The following is a 14,455-nucleotide window of genomic DNA, read 5'->3' as shown; positions in this document are numbered from 1 at the left end:
TGGACAGGCAGATCAGGTGCAAACAGACCCCAGCCCTTGCATCACCACTGGCTAGTCAGAGTCAGTGTGGTCAGACTTCAGGACCAGGAACAGGTCAGAGCATCTACCAGACACAGGCAGTCAATCACATACCCAATTCAGGAATTTAAGTTGAGATGATTTTGCCAGATTAAAAGGATAGTTCACCCAAAAGTTTATATTAATGGGCAATAAAATTGTTTAAATTTTTCAAGTACATGTCTGCTTGATGGCTGCTATATCTAATAAAATAAATAAATAAAAAAAAACATTTACACATTTTTTTTGTAAATGTGAGTTTTTTTTGTAAATAAATGCAGCAGTTCATAACAGACACATGCTACGGTATCTTATCTCCTTGGTGCTTCAGCTTTGTTTTCTGCAAATATTTTGGATGTTCAACACTTATAGACACAAACAGAGTGACCCAATTCCTTCCATAAGCTTTTCCACTGTCTGTCTGTCTGTCTGTGTGTGTGTGTGTGTGTGTGTGTGTGTGTGTGTGTGTGTGTGTGTGTGTGTGTGTGTGTGTGTGTGTGTGTGTGTGTGTGTGTGTGTGTGTGTGTGTGTGTGTGTGTGTGTACTGTGTACCCCCGAAAGTGGCAGTGGCCACCCCCTGGCCACCCCATGTATAAAACTCTAGTTCCGCCACTGGATAGGGGTAAGGGAGTATAACATTTAAATAAAGATGTGGGTGTAACTCAATATGAAGGACAGGGCAATAAAAGGAAAAAGATCAACTCAAAAACAATTTTTACAGTGGCAAAAGTGAAAGAATGAAGAGAAAATAATATTTACAATATTTACACAGACAATGAGGAAAACAACAAGACAAATAACAATACCAAACTAGAACAAACAAAGGTGGGAAGGCGAGCTCGAGAGATGCCAAATAAAATAAATAAATAAAACAGAACAAACTAGAGTTATAGGATTAATTCAGCTAAACTAACTACCAAACAAAAAATGTAAAAAAGAAAAGACGCCAAAACCAAACTACACTGACTACAATATAACAAAAATGACAGGGTGTGGCACTCTCCTAAACCTAGAGTGTCTAATACAAATCAAGATGTCCTATGTGGTGTGCAACTTGCTAACCTGCTCCCTCCTTCCCAGCCTCACACACACCGTGATGACTGAACAAGGATGAACAGTATGAAAAACAAAAAAACTTCACAACCACTATACAACAATTGATTAACTCACTCGATAAACACACAGAAATCAGCGACAGCGAGCCAAACAAAGACAAATGCCAAAGTGAGCAAAAAGCTGGGGACGTGGAAGAGATACGGGTATTTGAGGAAGGTGGTGTAATGTGATTGGATGGGTGAACCGGGAAGTCATCATCCTTCAGGAAGACTGACAGGCTGTAGATCGATCCAATGAACATCTGAAACACACACACACCCAACAACAAACTACCCACATATACCCCTATTGCAACACTCTAAATACATACACGTACGGTAACAAAGGGTTTGGAGTATTACCATTCACCTGCAAAATACAGCTGAGAAAAGATGCACAGCCGGTTGTCCATGCACCACTTCGTGATAAGCTGAGGCGAGAGATGGAAAGAAGGACATCAATGGGAGTCACAGAAAAAGTGGAAGAGCCTCCAGAGTGGGTTAACTCAATGGTGTGTGTGAAGAAAGCCACTGGTGATCTACATGTGTGTATGGATCCAAAGGACTTAAACGCAAACATTCAGAGAGAACATTATCAAATTCCGACACGTGAGGAAATTATAAGTGAGATGGCAGAGCAAAGCTGGATGCATCTCAGGGCTTTCGACAGCTGAAACTACATGAGGACAGCACGAAATAATACACATTCAACACACCCTTCGGCCGATACTCCTTCTTGAGGATGCCGATCGGGATTTCCTCAGCTCCTGAAGGATTCCACAGGGCTATGGAACACATCGTTGAAAGCATAGAGGGTGTGCGTGTGTATGTGGATGATATTGAGTTGTGGCACGATAGGCTCATGGAAGTCCCACAGCGAGTAAGGAAGTATGGGCTGAAGTTGAATAAAGACAAATGTCAGTTTGGAGTGAAGGAAGTCATATTCTCAGGAGACAAGCTTTTGGATGGGGGAACCAGACAAGAGTAAAGTACAAGCAATACTCAAAATGCCCAAACCCACAGACAGAAAGGCTGTATTGAGAGTGATGGGGATGATCAATTTCATCGGAAAGTTCATACCAAACTTGTCTTCTAAAACAGTGTACTTGAGAGAACCGTTACGTGATAAAGGCGAGTTTGTATGGACAGCTGATCATGAACAAGAATGGGGACGACTGAAGACTCTCCTCACTACAGAGCCTGTGCTGACAGTCTTTGACCCATCAAAAAGGACAAAGATCTCGACAGATGCATCCAAAGATGGACTGGGTGCAGTTCTACTGAGAGAACTGGAAGCCAGTCGCGAATGCCTCGAGATCGATGACTCTGTTGGAATGCACAGATAGTAAAAGAGTGCCTGGGTTTGGTGTATGGAGTGGAAAGATTTCACAGCCATGTGTACGGCTTACTGACATTTATAGCAGAGACAGACCGCTAACCCGGACATCGAGGTCACTTCAGTGATTTGGGAAAAGCCTGTAAAAGTCCTGGCAGAAAGCGATCATAAGGATGTAGTGTAACAACGCCCAGTTCCAGGAATGCACTAATATTTTGTTTGTTGTATCAGTTTGCAACAATTATTAGTTAACACTAAGTTGTCAACACTTCAAAAAAAAAAAAAAGCCAATATACCAAAAATACCCATTGACTTTTACAGGCTTTTCCCAAACCACTGAAGTGACCTCGACGTGTGGGTTAGCGGTAGCATTAGCCATCAGGCAAGTGTTATTTAAATAAACTCCTGATGTACTTACAAACTTTCCAATGCCTCGTTTTATGAGTACAGAACCTATTTGTACTACTGTAGAAGTTTGGTCCATTCTGGGCATTATTAGTGCGGTAATTTACGAGATACATCCTAGGATCCATTAGCGCCTGCACTAAGCCATCGGCTGATATCTCTAAATAAGCTCTAACTTTAATAATGTTCAACCAAGGGGAAAAAGCTTCAGGGGGGGTGTTTGGCTCGAGGTCATGGTGCAAAGGACCCTAGGTTGATTTTACTCCGAACCATCCCTTTAATAGCCATCATTAAAAAGAACTTGAATTAAATGTCTCCAAGAATCCAACGAATGATGCGACTGCAGAGGTATGATATGGAGGTAATGAACACTCAAGGGAAGTATCTAGTTCTGGCAGATGCTTTGCTGAGGAATATGGGTTTCAACATGTGACATAGAGCCCATTATATCCGCAGTCGAATGGAAAAGCAGAGAAAGGAGTACACATAGTGAAGCGACTAATCAAGAAAGCACTGGACAGTCGATCAGATCCTTATTTCGCGCTGCTGAATTACCGTGCTTCTCCACTCGAACATGGTGTGTCTCCTGCGGAAATTTTAATGGGGCGCAGAATATGAACCAGACTTCCTGGCCTAACAACACTAAACCAGAACAAATACCTAAAAAGGAAACAAAAGCACCTGAAACAGAGACAAAAAGCAAATTATGACAAGGCGTCAAAATGCCTAGAACCACTCTCCAAAAATGACACAGTAAGACTTGAGGACTGCAATACCTGGACTAAAGGAGGTGAACCCAAGATCTTACACTGTCAGGACAGCGAATGGTCAATTCCCAAGGAGAAATCGGAGAAGCCTGTTGAAAACAAAAGAGACAGTGCTGGTGGATACACATCCAGATGACACCAACAGCATCTGAAACACTTCCAGTGCTGGATGACAATGAACCAGCTGAAGAAATGCATTCAGATGTGCTTTCACATGCACTGAGAAGATCAAAACGCACAGTAAGACCTCCTGATAGACTTAACCCAGTGCTAAAAGGGGTGTTATAATGCCCTTTTCACAAGATGTAAAATAAGTGTTTGATGTCTCCAGAGTGTGTGTGTGAAGTTTAAGCTCAAAATACCCCACAGATATTTATATATAGCATGTTAAAATTGTAATTTTTTGAGGATGAGCAAAAACGCACAGTTTTGTGACTGTTCCTTTATTAAATGCAAATGAGCTGCTGCTCCCGGCACAGGGGGCGGAGCTTCCAGAGCGTGCACTCACACAGACATGCACTGAAAATTTCAAAAACCTTTTATGTTCAAACCGGAGTCAGACAATGATGGAGAGACTCAAGAAGAAGTGACAACATGTAGAAGCAACAGGACATTTCTGAATGGTTAGTTGATGAATTTATGAAGCTGACATGTAGTTATCTTCTAGTCATTGATTAGCATATTCTGTCTTGATAATCTATAAATCGTGTTCCGGGGGCAGGGCTTATGTAAATTTTAGGGTTGGTGATGTCACTAACCCGGGAGGAATGTTGTGTAGTCTCTACCAGCCGTTTGTTGTAGTCCTTAAAAAGCGATTTCTTTAAAAGCAAATATCTCCCTTTGCTTTGAACTTTGAGTGTTGTAACTTTGCAGATGTTGTTTATGCTCAAACAGCAACATTACACACTAACTAAAGTTAAAGAAGTGAAATCATAATCAACCACCCCTTTAAGCATAACATAAGCATTGAAGTTTTCATTTAAAAAAGGAAAAGAAAATGTAATCTGTTGATTATTACAGTAATTGCAATGTAAATAATTCATGAGATTGTAATTGTGAGGTATTACATCTCCATCTTGTATAATTTGTACAGTGCTTACTAGTTGTTAGCTAATCTATAAGTTTAAATAATTAGTTGTAATAACTCATTCTTTACCTCAAAAGGAAAGAGGATGTAGTGATAAATTGTAAGTACTGAAACTAACCACTAGGTGTCAGTAGTATAACACTTACAGTGCCTGTAGAGTGTAGAGACTGGAAGCCAGTGTAATAGATAAATAGACCTGAAAGGACAATAAAAACAAGTTTGTTACAAAACTGTTTCTTCACTGGATTACGAAACATTACACCAAGTTGGCCTCTTCTCTCTAGCCATGATCACGTTCATATTCTCCTCTTTCGCTTCGTCTTTTCTTCAGCGCACATAAAAACCACAATTGCCAAAGTATGATTCATCTTGCTCTATTTGTTCACCACTAGCGCATGCTGATGATGTTTATCCTTCTATACTAACTTGTGTCATAGCCTACGATTCAATACATTATACCCAAGTTTATTAGATCCATGTTGTACAGTGTGATTTGTAATGATCAGTCTGTAGCAGGCATCAGGCAAACTGCAGGATATTCCAGGAAAGAGATTGTGAGAAGTGGCATATACAGTATCTGATGCAATAAAGCTCCCTCTCTATAAATTAAGTCTGCAACATAAAAAAGGTAAAGTTGCTTATAGACAACATGGAATGTGAAAAGCACTACAGATCACAACAGATCTGCACAAATGCATTTCCACCTGTTTCAACTTAAAAACTTATAGTCTCCCTATAGTCAAACATTTTATCCCTTAAAACTCATCTTTGATCACCAAAATTACATATTTGGAATTGCAGAATTCTTCATGCCTTAAAATAGCTTGAATGTAACTCGACACCCTTGCCTCATTTAGTATATGCGGTTCTATGAATATGCAAATGAGCCCCGCCTCCACTCACTCACTCAGCTCAGAGATCCACTGGTTGACGATCACACGTTGATCTGATTGGTTACAAGGTAGTTTGTGACGTCAGAAACACCAGCGATTTCAAAGCGTGTTTTTGAGACTGTCTTTGGCTCACTGCAGTTTTAAGGAGAAAATACTCAGCAATGGTGTCGACTTATGAATTTACACATGATTTGACCTTAAGCATATTAAAAACGGGGTAGACCAAGAATATCATACAGGGACTACGTTTATCGGTACTACGAACATCTAGACCTAGATAAGGAACGACTGCACGAAGAGCTGACCAGCATGTCAAAAGAAAGAGGACTGTGGAGAAATATCGTCGCGCCTAAAAAGCCCGCCCGATGATGATGATGATGATGATGATATTAAAAACACCACATAGACATATAAACAACATTAAAAGCTGGATTTTCACCACAGGTGGACTTTAAGTTCAGTTTCTACCTTAGATTTGCAAGTATAATCAACTTATTAACTTAACTTAGTTTTATATTATATTAAACTCGAGTAATCTCGTATAACTTTCAACAACAAAAAATGTTGACATTTCTAAGTTAAAGTAAAATAAAGTTGCCATGATTTACTGACCATATAATTTTTTTACAATGTTTCAGGCACATGATGTATATATTTTTTGTCACAGGAACCGAAACAATTACAGAAGCACTACGATAAAGGTGCACATCACCAGTGCATATCTGCATTTCCCAAAAGCATCATAAGCTTAAGTTGGGAAACGCAGCCCAGTTCAGTTCTGTTCAGTTCTGAGAGCAGAGCGGATGTTCCAGTTCTCTACCACTAGGTGTCAGTCTCTTCAAAACGTATTCAAAATCAAATGTAACATCAAAAATGAAAAGGTTACTAGTGTTCAGAACTTTTGTAACATCAGTGGGATTTCATCTGTGAATGGGAAGATAATTATATAATATCAAATCAAATCAAATCAAATCAAGTATATTTGTATAGCGCTTTTCACAATACAGATTGTATCAAAGCAGCTTCACAGTATTAAAATAAAATAATACAACAAAGTTTGTTTCTAGTGGAATTTATTGATTGATAGAATAAAATTAAATATCCCCAAAATATCCCCATATGATATGAAAGAAAGAAAGAAAGAAAGAAAGAAAGAAAGAAAGAAAGAAAGAAAGAAAGAAAGAAAGAAAAAGAAAGAAAGAAAAAGTGTGTGTGGGGGATTTCATCTGCGAATGGGAAGATAATTATATAATAGAAAGAAAGAAAGAAAGAAAGAAAGAAAGAAAGAAAGAAAGAAAGAAAGAAAGAAAGAAAGAAAGAAAGAAAGAAAGAAAGAAAGAAAAAAGAAAGTGTGTGTGTGGTATTTCATCTGCGAATGGGAAGATAATTATATAATAGAAAGAAAAGAAAGAAGTGTGTGTGTGTGTGTGTGTGTGTGTGTGTGTGTGTGTGTGTGTGAGTGTGTGCGTTTGATTTATATTACAATGTGGGAACCAAATGTCCCCACAAGGATAGTAAAACCTGAGATCACCTCCATTGTGGGGACCAGCCAGCGGTCCCCATGAGGGAAATGGGTTAATAAACATACTAAATTATATTTTTTTGAAAAGTTGTGTGTGATGGGTAGGTTTAGGGGTAGGGTTAGTGTAAGGGGACAGAATATATACAGTTTGTACTGTATAAAAACCATTAAGTCTAATGAGAGAGTTCCTCAGAAATGTGTCTGTAAACATTTAGTCCAGCAGATGTCAGTGGAACATCACAATCAATGTTGCTAAAAGTACTCATTGTTTGAGAAATAGTCATATTAATAATAAATAATAATTCTCAGGTATTTTGCATGAAGTGTTTCTGAAATGTGTGTTTGCCACTGTTATACTGTATGTTTATTTTAAAAAATACAGGGAAAGATATTTAAATAGTAAAGATTCTGAAAGTTTCTTACACTGCTCGAATGAGATCCCATTATAATTGAATATGGCTTTAAAGTATAGCAGTGATTAATATAACATTGTATTATTAATACCATAATTTGTATGTATATGATGTTTTTTTCATTTTAAATATGGTGATTTATCTCTACAGTGGACACCCAACTTCAAAAAAATATATTAACCTTCTGAATATAGCCATAGGAGAAGAGAAGAGAAGAGAAGAGAAGAGAAGAGAAGAGAAGAGAAGAGAAGAGAAGAGAAGAGAAGAGAAGAGAAGAGAAGAGAAGAGAAGAGAAGAGAAGAGAAGAGAAGAGAACGCTGTATCATTGGAGATTGATATTTTGTAAATAAAGTGGTAAATTATGTGTGTGTGTGTGTGTGTGTGTGTGTGTGTGTGTGTGTGTGTGTGTGTGTGTGTGTGTGTGTGTGTGTGTGTGTGTGTGTGTGACAAAGCGTTGCTTCATTAAATGTAATTTAAACCCCTGGAGTCACATGGGTTACTTTAATGATGTCTTTACCTTTCTGGGGCTTAAAAGTAGTAGTTGCGTATCTGTCAATGGAGGGACAGAAATCTCTCAAAGCTTTGTGTTCCAAAGATCAAACTAAAATCTTACGGGTTTGTAACGACATGAGGGTGAGAAATTAATGACATAATTTTTATTTTTGGGTGAACTATCCATTTAAAGAAAGAGTGAAGGAAAGAAAGAGCATGGATCTTGAGAACTCTTCCTGCAGTAATCAACACAGACCACTAGAGGACAGTCAAATCCTTCTCTTCATGCGACACACACACACAACTACTCTTCAGGCGCACACACACATTTCAGAAACACTTCTTGCAAAATACCTGAGAATTAATTTTTAGCAACATTGATTGTGATGTTCCACTTCTGCTGGACTAAATGTTTACAGACTCATTTCTGAGGAACTCTCTCAGAACAATCAAGTGAAAGACAGACACACACACACACACACACACACACACACTCACACTCTCTCTCTCACACACACACACACACACACACACACACACACACACACACTCACACACTCTCTCTCTCTCTCTCACACACACACACACACACTCACACTCTCTCTCTCACACACACACACACACACACACACACACACACACACACACACACACTCTCTCTCTCTCTCACACACACACACACACACACACACACACACACACACACACACACACACACACACAGAGAGAGAGAGTGACATTTAAGTAACAAAACCCCTTCTGGAATAGATCTACCAGAAAACCATTAAGGTGTTCTGGTTTAATGAGGTCAGACACAAGGGATTTTACCCATTAGGGTAAATAGGTACTTAATCGAACTTCTCATCAGAGGTTTAATTTACAGTATTTTTCTCTTATTCTAAAAACCACATTACATATAGTACTCCTACTAGTTCTTAAGAAGTCACTTCAACATTGGCGATGTTAAATTGATGTGAATTGTTTACAAAAATGGAATAATAAGTAAAGGAGCCTATGTGAAATAAGGAATAATGACTTGACTAAACCTGTTCTACTGCAATGACTCACGCTGCCTGCTGTTTTACACCATCCTCCTCCATATTCTCAGCCTTCTTGTACATCAAACCACAACAGGGCAGCATTGCAGTACACCACAGCAATATTGCATATTTTTATTAAAATGGTTAGAAAGATTCCCAAGAAATGGCAAAACATATACATCAAGTTCACATAAATAATTATTGATTATTAATATGCACAAAAGCCCTGCCTGTGTTTCTGAATCACACAATCCAGAATAATGCAGTTACGCTGCTGTCTTTAACCTAATTCAGATTTCTCTCAAGTAAACGTTATGTAACGGTACTCCAGTAATGTCTCGTTTCTGGGTCAAAGAAGCCCTATAAAGAAAGAGCTGGGATTTGTCTGATTAAAAAACGAGCCTCATCAGGTGAGATTGAATTGAAGACATGCGTCAGGGACTGGATCCTGCGAGGGTTGGAGGGGAAATGGAACTTGAACATTGACATTTTCCAAATGATGTTCCTAAAATTGGAATCCCATTAGTGTGATGTGCGAAGAAACCCGGCCCTTACAACACGCAGAGATATGAAGCCATAAAACATGTCACGCATGCTTTGAGGAATTATAATGATCGAGCAATTTTGTGACGTTCATGCACATTAATTATATTTCTGTTTTTGTGGTCTCATCAATTCTGTATTTAACATGATTAACCCCCTGCTTCACTTGATTAGTCAGTTCCTGGTTTATTCTTCATTCTGGATGTGGCAGGCAAGCATTTGGGATTTGTTTTTGTGTAAATCTGAAGTAGGCTTGTTTCATATCTCTCATGTTTTGGATTGTCTGACAGTTCAATAGGCCTATTTAATCTGTGGTTGTTTGTTTCCTTGGCTATTTGTTCAATTTTAATCTTTGTATACACGATGTGGAGCCTAAGTCAAAATAATAATAAAACACTCGAAATAATAGTTCTAAAAATCTTTCTAAATATAAAAGAATAGCAGAACACAGCGATAACGATAATGGCACAGAGGAACGATATTGTTGGAATCATTTTCAGAACAATTTTGTTTCTGATGAACAATACAAACATTGACAGCCAATCAGAACCCACCATACTTTAAAGAGCTCAGGCATTTAAAGCGGCAGAGGACAAAACTGCAGAATAAACAGAACATATACTGAAATAGGTCTATCATGACAGCAACAGTTATTCACAATCACTTCGTCTTTACTGATTTTGCCTTCAATCGTACGACAACGTTTTTGCAGCAATGTTTTATTTTGAGATGAATTGAGAGCTTTTAATTTGAAAAGTTCTGAAAGACATTCAACAGTCTGTGGATCGCTTCGTCGCAGGATAAGACACACCGCCGGCTCTGCATTCATAAAAAAAGGTAGGATGAACGCATTGTTGTCTTTCCTTTCTTCTTTGTATGCCCCATTTTCGCTCTCAACTTTCCTCTTTACACTCTTTGATAGTGCCATTTTCTCTCACCAGCTCGCTTAAATGTTAACATCACTCTGCACACACACGACGTAATAGCGTACCTCCAGCACGCAAAAAAAAAAAAAAAAAAATGCAGTTTAGTACATGAGGATGCAAGGAATAAATCTGAGTGTAAAAGTAGGCTACGTCAAATAATTAATAAGTTTGGCTCAATTGTGTAACTAGCAAATTAAAATGATACACATTTATTATTCACAATATGGAAAGAGGAAATAAAACATAGTTCTTTAAGAGCATGACTCAAACATGCCATTAATGGGCTTATTCAAGTCCTCTTTTATTTATTTTTAGTTATTTTTATCCATTCAGCATCTCCCACATATGTGTGCTTTTAGCAAGGCGGTCTGTGTTGCAGTTGGTGAATGATACTTGCCAGGTTAAGTGTCACTACTATCTTTATTAATTTATCCAGTGTAAAACCCGGACACCGCCACACAAATGTGGCTTTTTGTTAATGACTGTCCTACTACAGGATTTAACACAGAGTAACAGATCGCTACCAGTTACAAAAGACACTGTAACAGTCTGTCACAGGCAATTCTGTTTGCATTTTACATCAATTAATTTGTTTAAACGTACAGTATGGCATTTTTCGCCACTAGGGGTCGCTAACCTATTTACAATAACAAAGGCGTAGATTGATGACGCAACATTTGCTAAGAATTATGGATCTTGTCGTCATCGTCAAGCCGACCGATTTAATAATGTTTATGGATGAGTAAATACATCGATGTTTTTATCATGACTGTGATATGAAGCAGTTCGGGATTGCTAAGAGACAGCTATCAGCTCCACATGCGACGCGAGTCCCGCGGATATAAAAGGAATATGGACATTTCATTCTACCGAACTACACGCGGAATTACTACTCACAGGTCAGTTTATTAGACAAATTAAACTTGTGAGGTAATGCAGCGCTGTTTCACTTGGTCTAACATTACACTATCACACTAAACTGCATTTGAATGTGTTGAAATGTATGTGTTAGTTTGTCTGTATGAGACTAGCAGTAAACTAGATCAACATTAGAATAACATACAGATCATATTCTGACATTTTATCATTGTTGAACTATATAACATTGATTAGTTTTATGTAAATGTGCTCACCTGTTTAATAAAGTACATGCAGGAGCGGTCGAAGTCTCGGACGTGGAGCTCTCGTTTATATACTGTCTATGGGAGCTCTCGGCATCTCGAAAACATTGCGCTGATATTGATTCTCGTTTTAGTCCTCCTTTTTTTATCCAAAGTCTGCTTGCCATGGTCCATAATGTTTGAACGAAACAACAACAGCGTGCAGATAGACATTGCGAACTACAAAGTTGTCCGCGTCAGTCACTTTGGTTACTATCAGACGGCTCTGGTTCATAGCTCTGGTTGCCATGGCAGCACGAGCGGAAACCAGGGACAACGCGGATATGACGGCATTGGCGGCGACAAAACGGAAATAAAGAAACGGGACGTTTCTCGAATTAAATTACAAATTTCTCCTGGTTTGAAAGTTGTTGGAAACAGTCGGGATAATGTAAGTACACAACTAAAAAAATATATATAACATAGATATAGTGATTTTTGTTATTTTTAAAGCAAAAAAGTTACATATTGTGCCTTTAATTATCCTTTGACTATGTTCTGGCCCGCTATCTAGAGGCGAAATTCTTTTTGTCCCGATGCCAAACTTACTTGCCGACTCCTCCTGTAGACCTTATTCAGAGCAGTGCCATGACAGTTATGAAAGTGAGGCTGTGAGGGATAGACATACTGTGTTTTCAATGGTATCCACTATAGATCTCCTAGATCACTAATCATTTTCCACAGCTCATCTTGACTGGAGGTTTTTGTCTGTGATCAAATTGACCTATGGCTAAGCCACGCCCCCAAACGCGATGAGCCAATCACAGTGCGCATAGCTAACCCGTACACTCGGACATTCTCTGCTGTGAAATGCATTGCAGTTAGTCAGTTCCCTTTCAAGGGAACTCGCGTTGCGTCGAGTTTGACGCTATGGGAACGCTTTGCGTGATGACGTCTTGAAGCACATGTAAAATCAGTCCAATGGTGTGGCGGAACGTCAGAGGCGGGTGACGTCACGTACCAGGAAGCTATAAAAGCCGGCCCGAAACAGAAAACGAAAGCTTTCTGAGTCTTCAGTTGCGCTCTGTGTGAAATCTGTCTGTATATTTGGTGTTGTCTGTCTATATCATATATATATATATTCAGTATGGCGAGCGAGCAGCAGTTTAGAGTGTGTGTCCATCCCTGCCCGCGTTATTTAACGGGAGGTGACACACACACTCTTTGTGTTGTTTGTTTGGGAGAGGAGCATGCCCAGTCAGCACTCGAGGGTGGTGACTGTGTGCATTGCTGTGCGCTTCCATTGCGTACGCTCCGATCCCGCTTGGCTCGGTTCAATCCCGACCACGCTCCCCAGGGCTCGGGTCCCGCCGCTGCCGAGGCACGGCGTCGATCTCAGACCTGGGGTTCACAGATGGATTTATAAGTGGATGTTGAGACGGGCTCTGCCTTATCTCAGCATCCGTCTGATAGATCCAGTGCCTCTTATCAGGGTGTGGAAGCACGCGCTGCGGTTTCTTCCCCCCCGATAGAGGTACCAGTACTGCAACTATCCAGCTCTGAGGAGTTGGATGTTGTGAGTATTGTAGCTGAGTCTGAGGATTCGCCACCTCAGTCTCATGCGTTTGAGGAACTGCTCGATGTCATTACTAGAGCTGTTGACAGACTGTCTATTGAGTGGCCAGAAGATAGGCAGGACGTTCGTTCGAAAAGTAAGCTCGACGAACGCTTCCTGCCATCTCGTGCGCAGCCCCAGCGCAGGAGCCTGCCGTTTTTCCCCGATCGTGCCCGATCGTGTCGAGATCGTGGGCGAAACCAGTGTCATATCGAGTGTATACTGCACAAACATCACACTATTCATCCATTCACAATTATAAAGAGCATGGTTATGGGGAGATGCCGAAGGTGGAAGAGACGCTCGCGAGCTATCTCTCTCCAGCAACGGCATCTTCTCTGAAGGCTCCTGCACTTCCATCCAAGCCAGTAAAAGTTACTTCTTCCCTGGTTCATAAAGCTTATGCCGCCGCCGGTCAAGCTGCAGCGTGTTTACATACAATGTCCATAATGCAGGCTTACCAGGCTGAGTTATTGGGTGATTTTGAGGAGGGCGGGGGTATTAGTGCTGATACGGTGTCTGAACTGCGTAGAGCCACGGATTTGTCTCTCAGGGCCACCAAGGAGACGGCTAAATCCATCGGCCGCTCTATGGCAGCCCTGGTGGCCACTGAGAGGCATCTGTGGCTTAACTTAAGTGACATAAAGGACAAAGAAAAACATGTTCTTTTAGATGCACCAGTATCTACGCAAGGGTTATTTGGAGACGCAGTTAATAGTGCTGTAGCGAAGTCACAAGAAGCTTCAAAACAGGCAGCTGCACTTCAGAAACTTCTCCCCCGCCGTTCTTTCTATGAGGCTGCTGAGCGGAATATGTACCTCCCTCCAACAGGGAAACCGGGTTTTACAGCCGGTACTTCATAGTTCCAAAGTAGGACGGGGGATTGCGTCCCATTTTAGGTCTTCGAGTTGTCATGCAGCTCAAGTTCGAAATGTTAACATTGAGACAATCGTGCCACAGATTAGTCCGAGGACTGGTTTGTCACGATAGACCTCAAGGACGCATATTTCCATCCGTCCGTGTCATTGGAAGTTCCTGAGGTTTGCTTTCGGGGGCAAAGCATACCAATATCGAGTTCTTCCATTCGGCCTGGCTTTATCACCCCGCACTTTCACCAAATGCGTGGATGCAGCTCTGGCGCCTCTGCGCCTCCGGGGTATTCGCA

The sequence above is a fragment of the Abramis brama genome (genome assembly GCF_963993115.1).
Source record: "Abramis brama genome assembly, chromosome: 5".
Lineage (NCBI taxonomy): Eukaryota > Metazoa > Chordata > Actinopteri > Cypriniformes > Leuciscidae > Abramis > Abramis brama.
Note: the sequence above shows the minus strand (reverse complement) of the source record.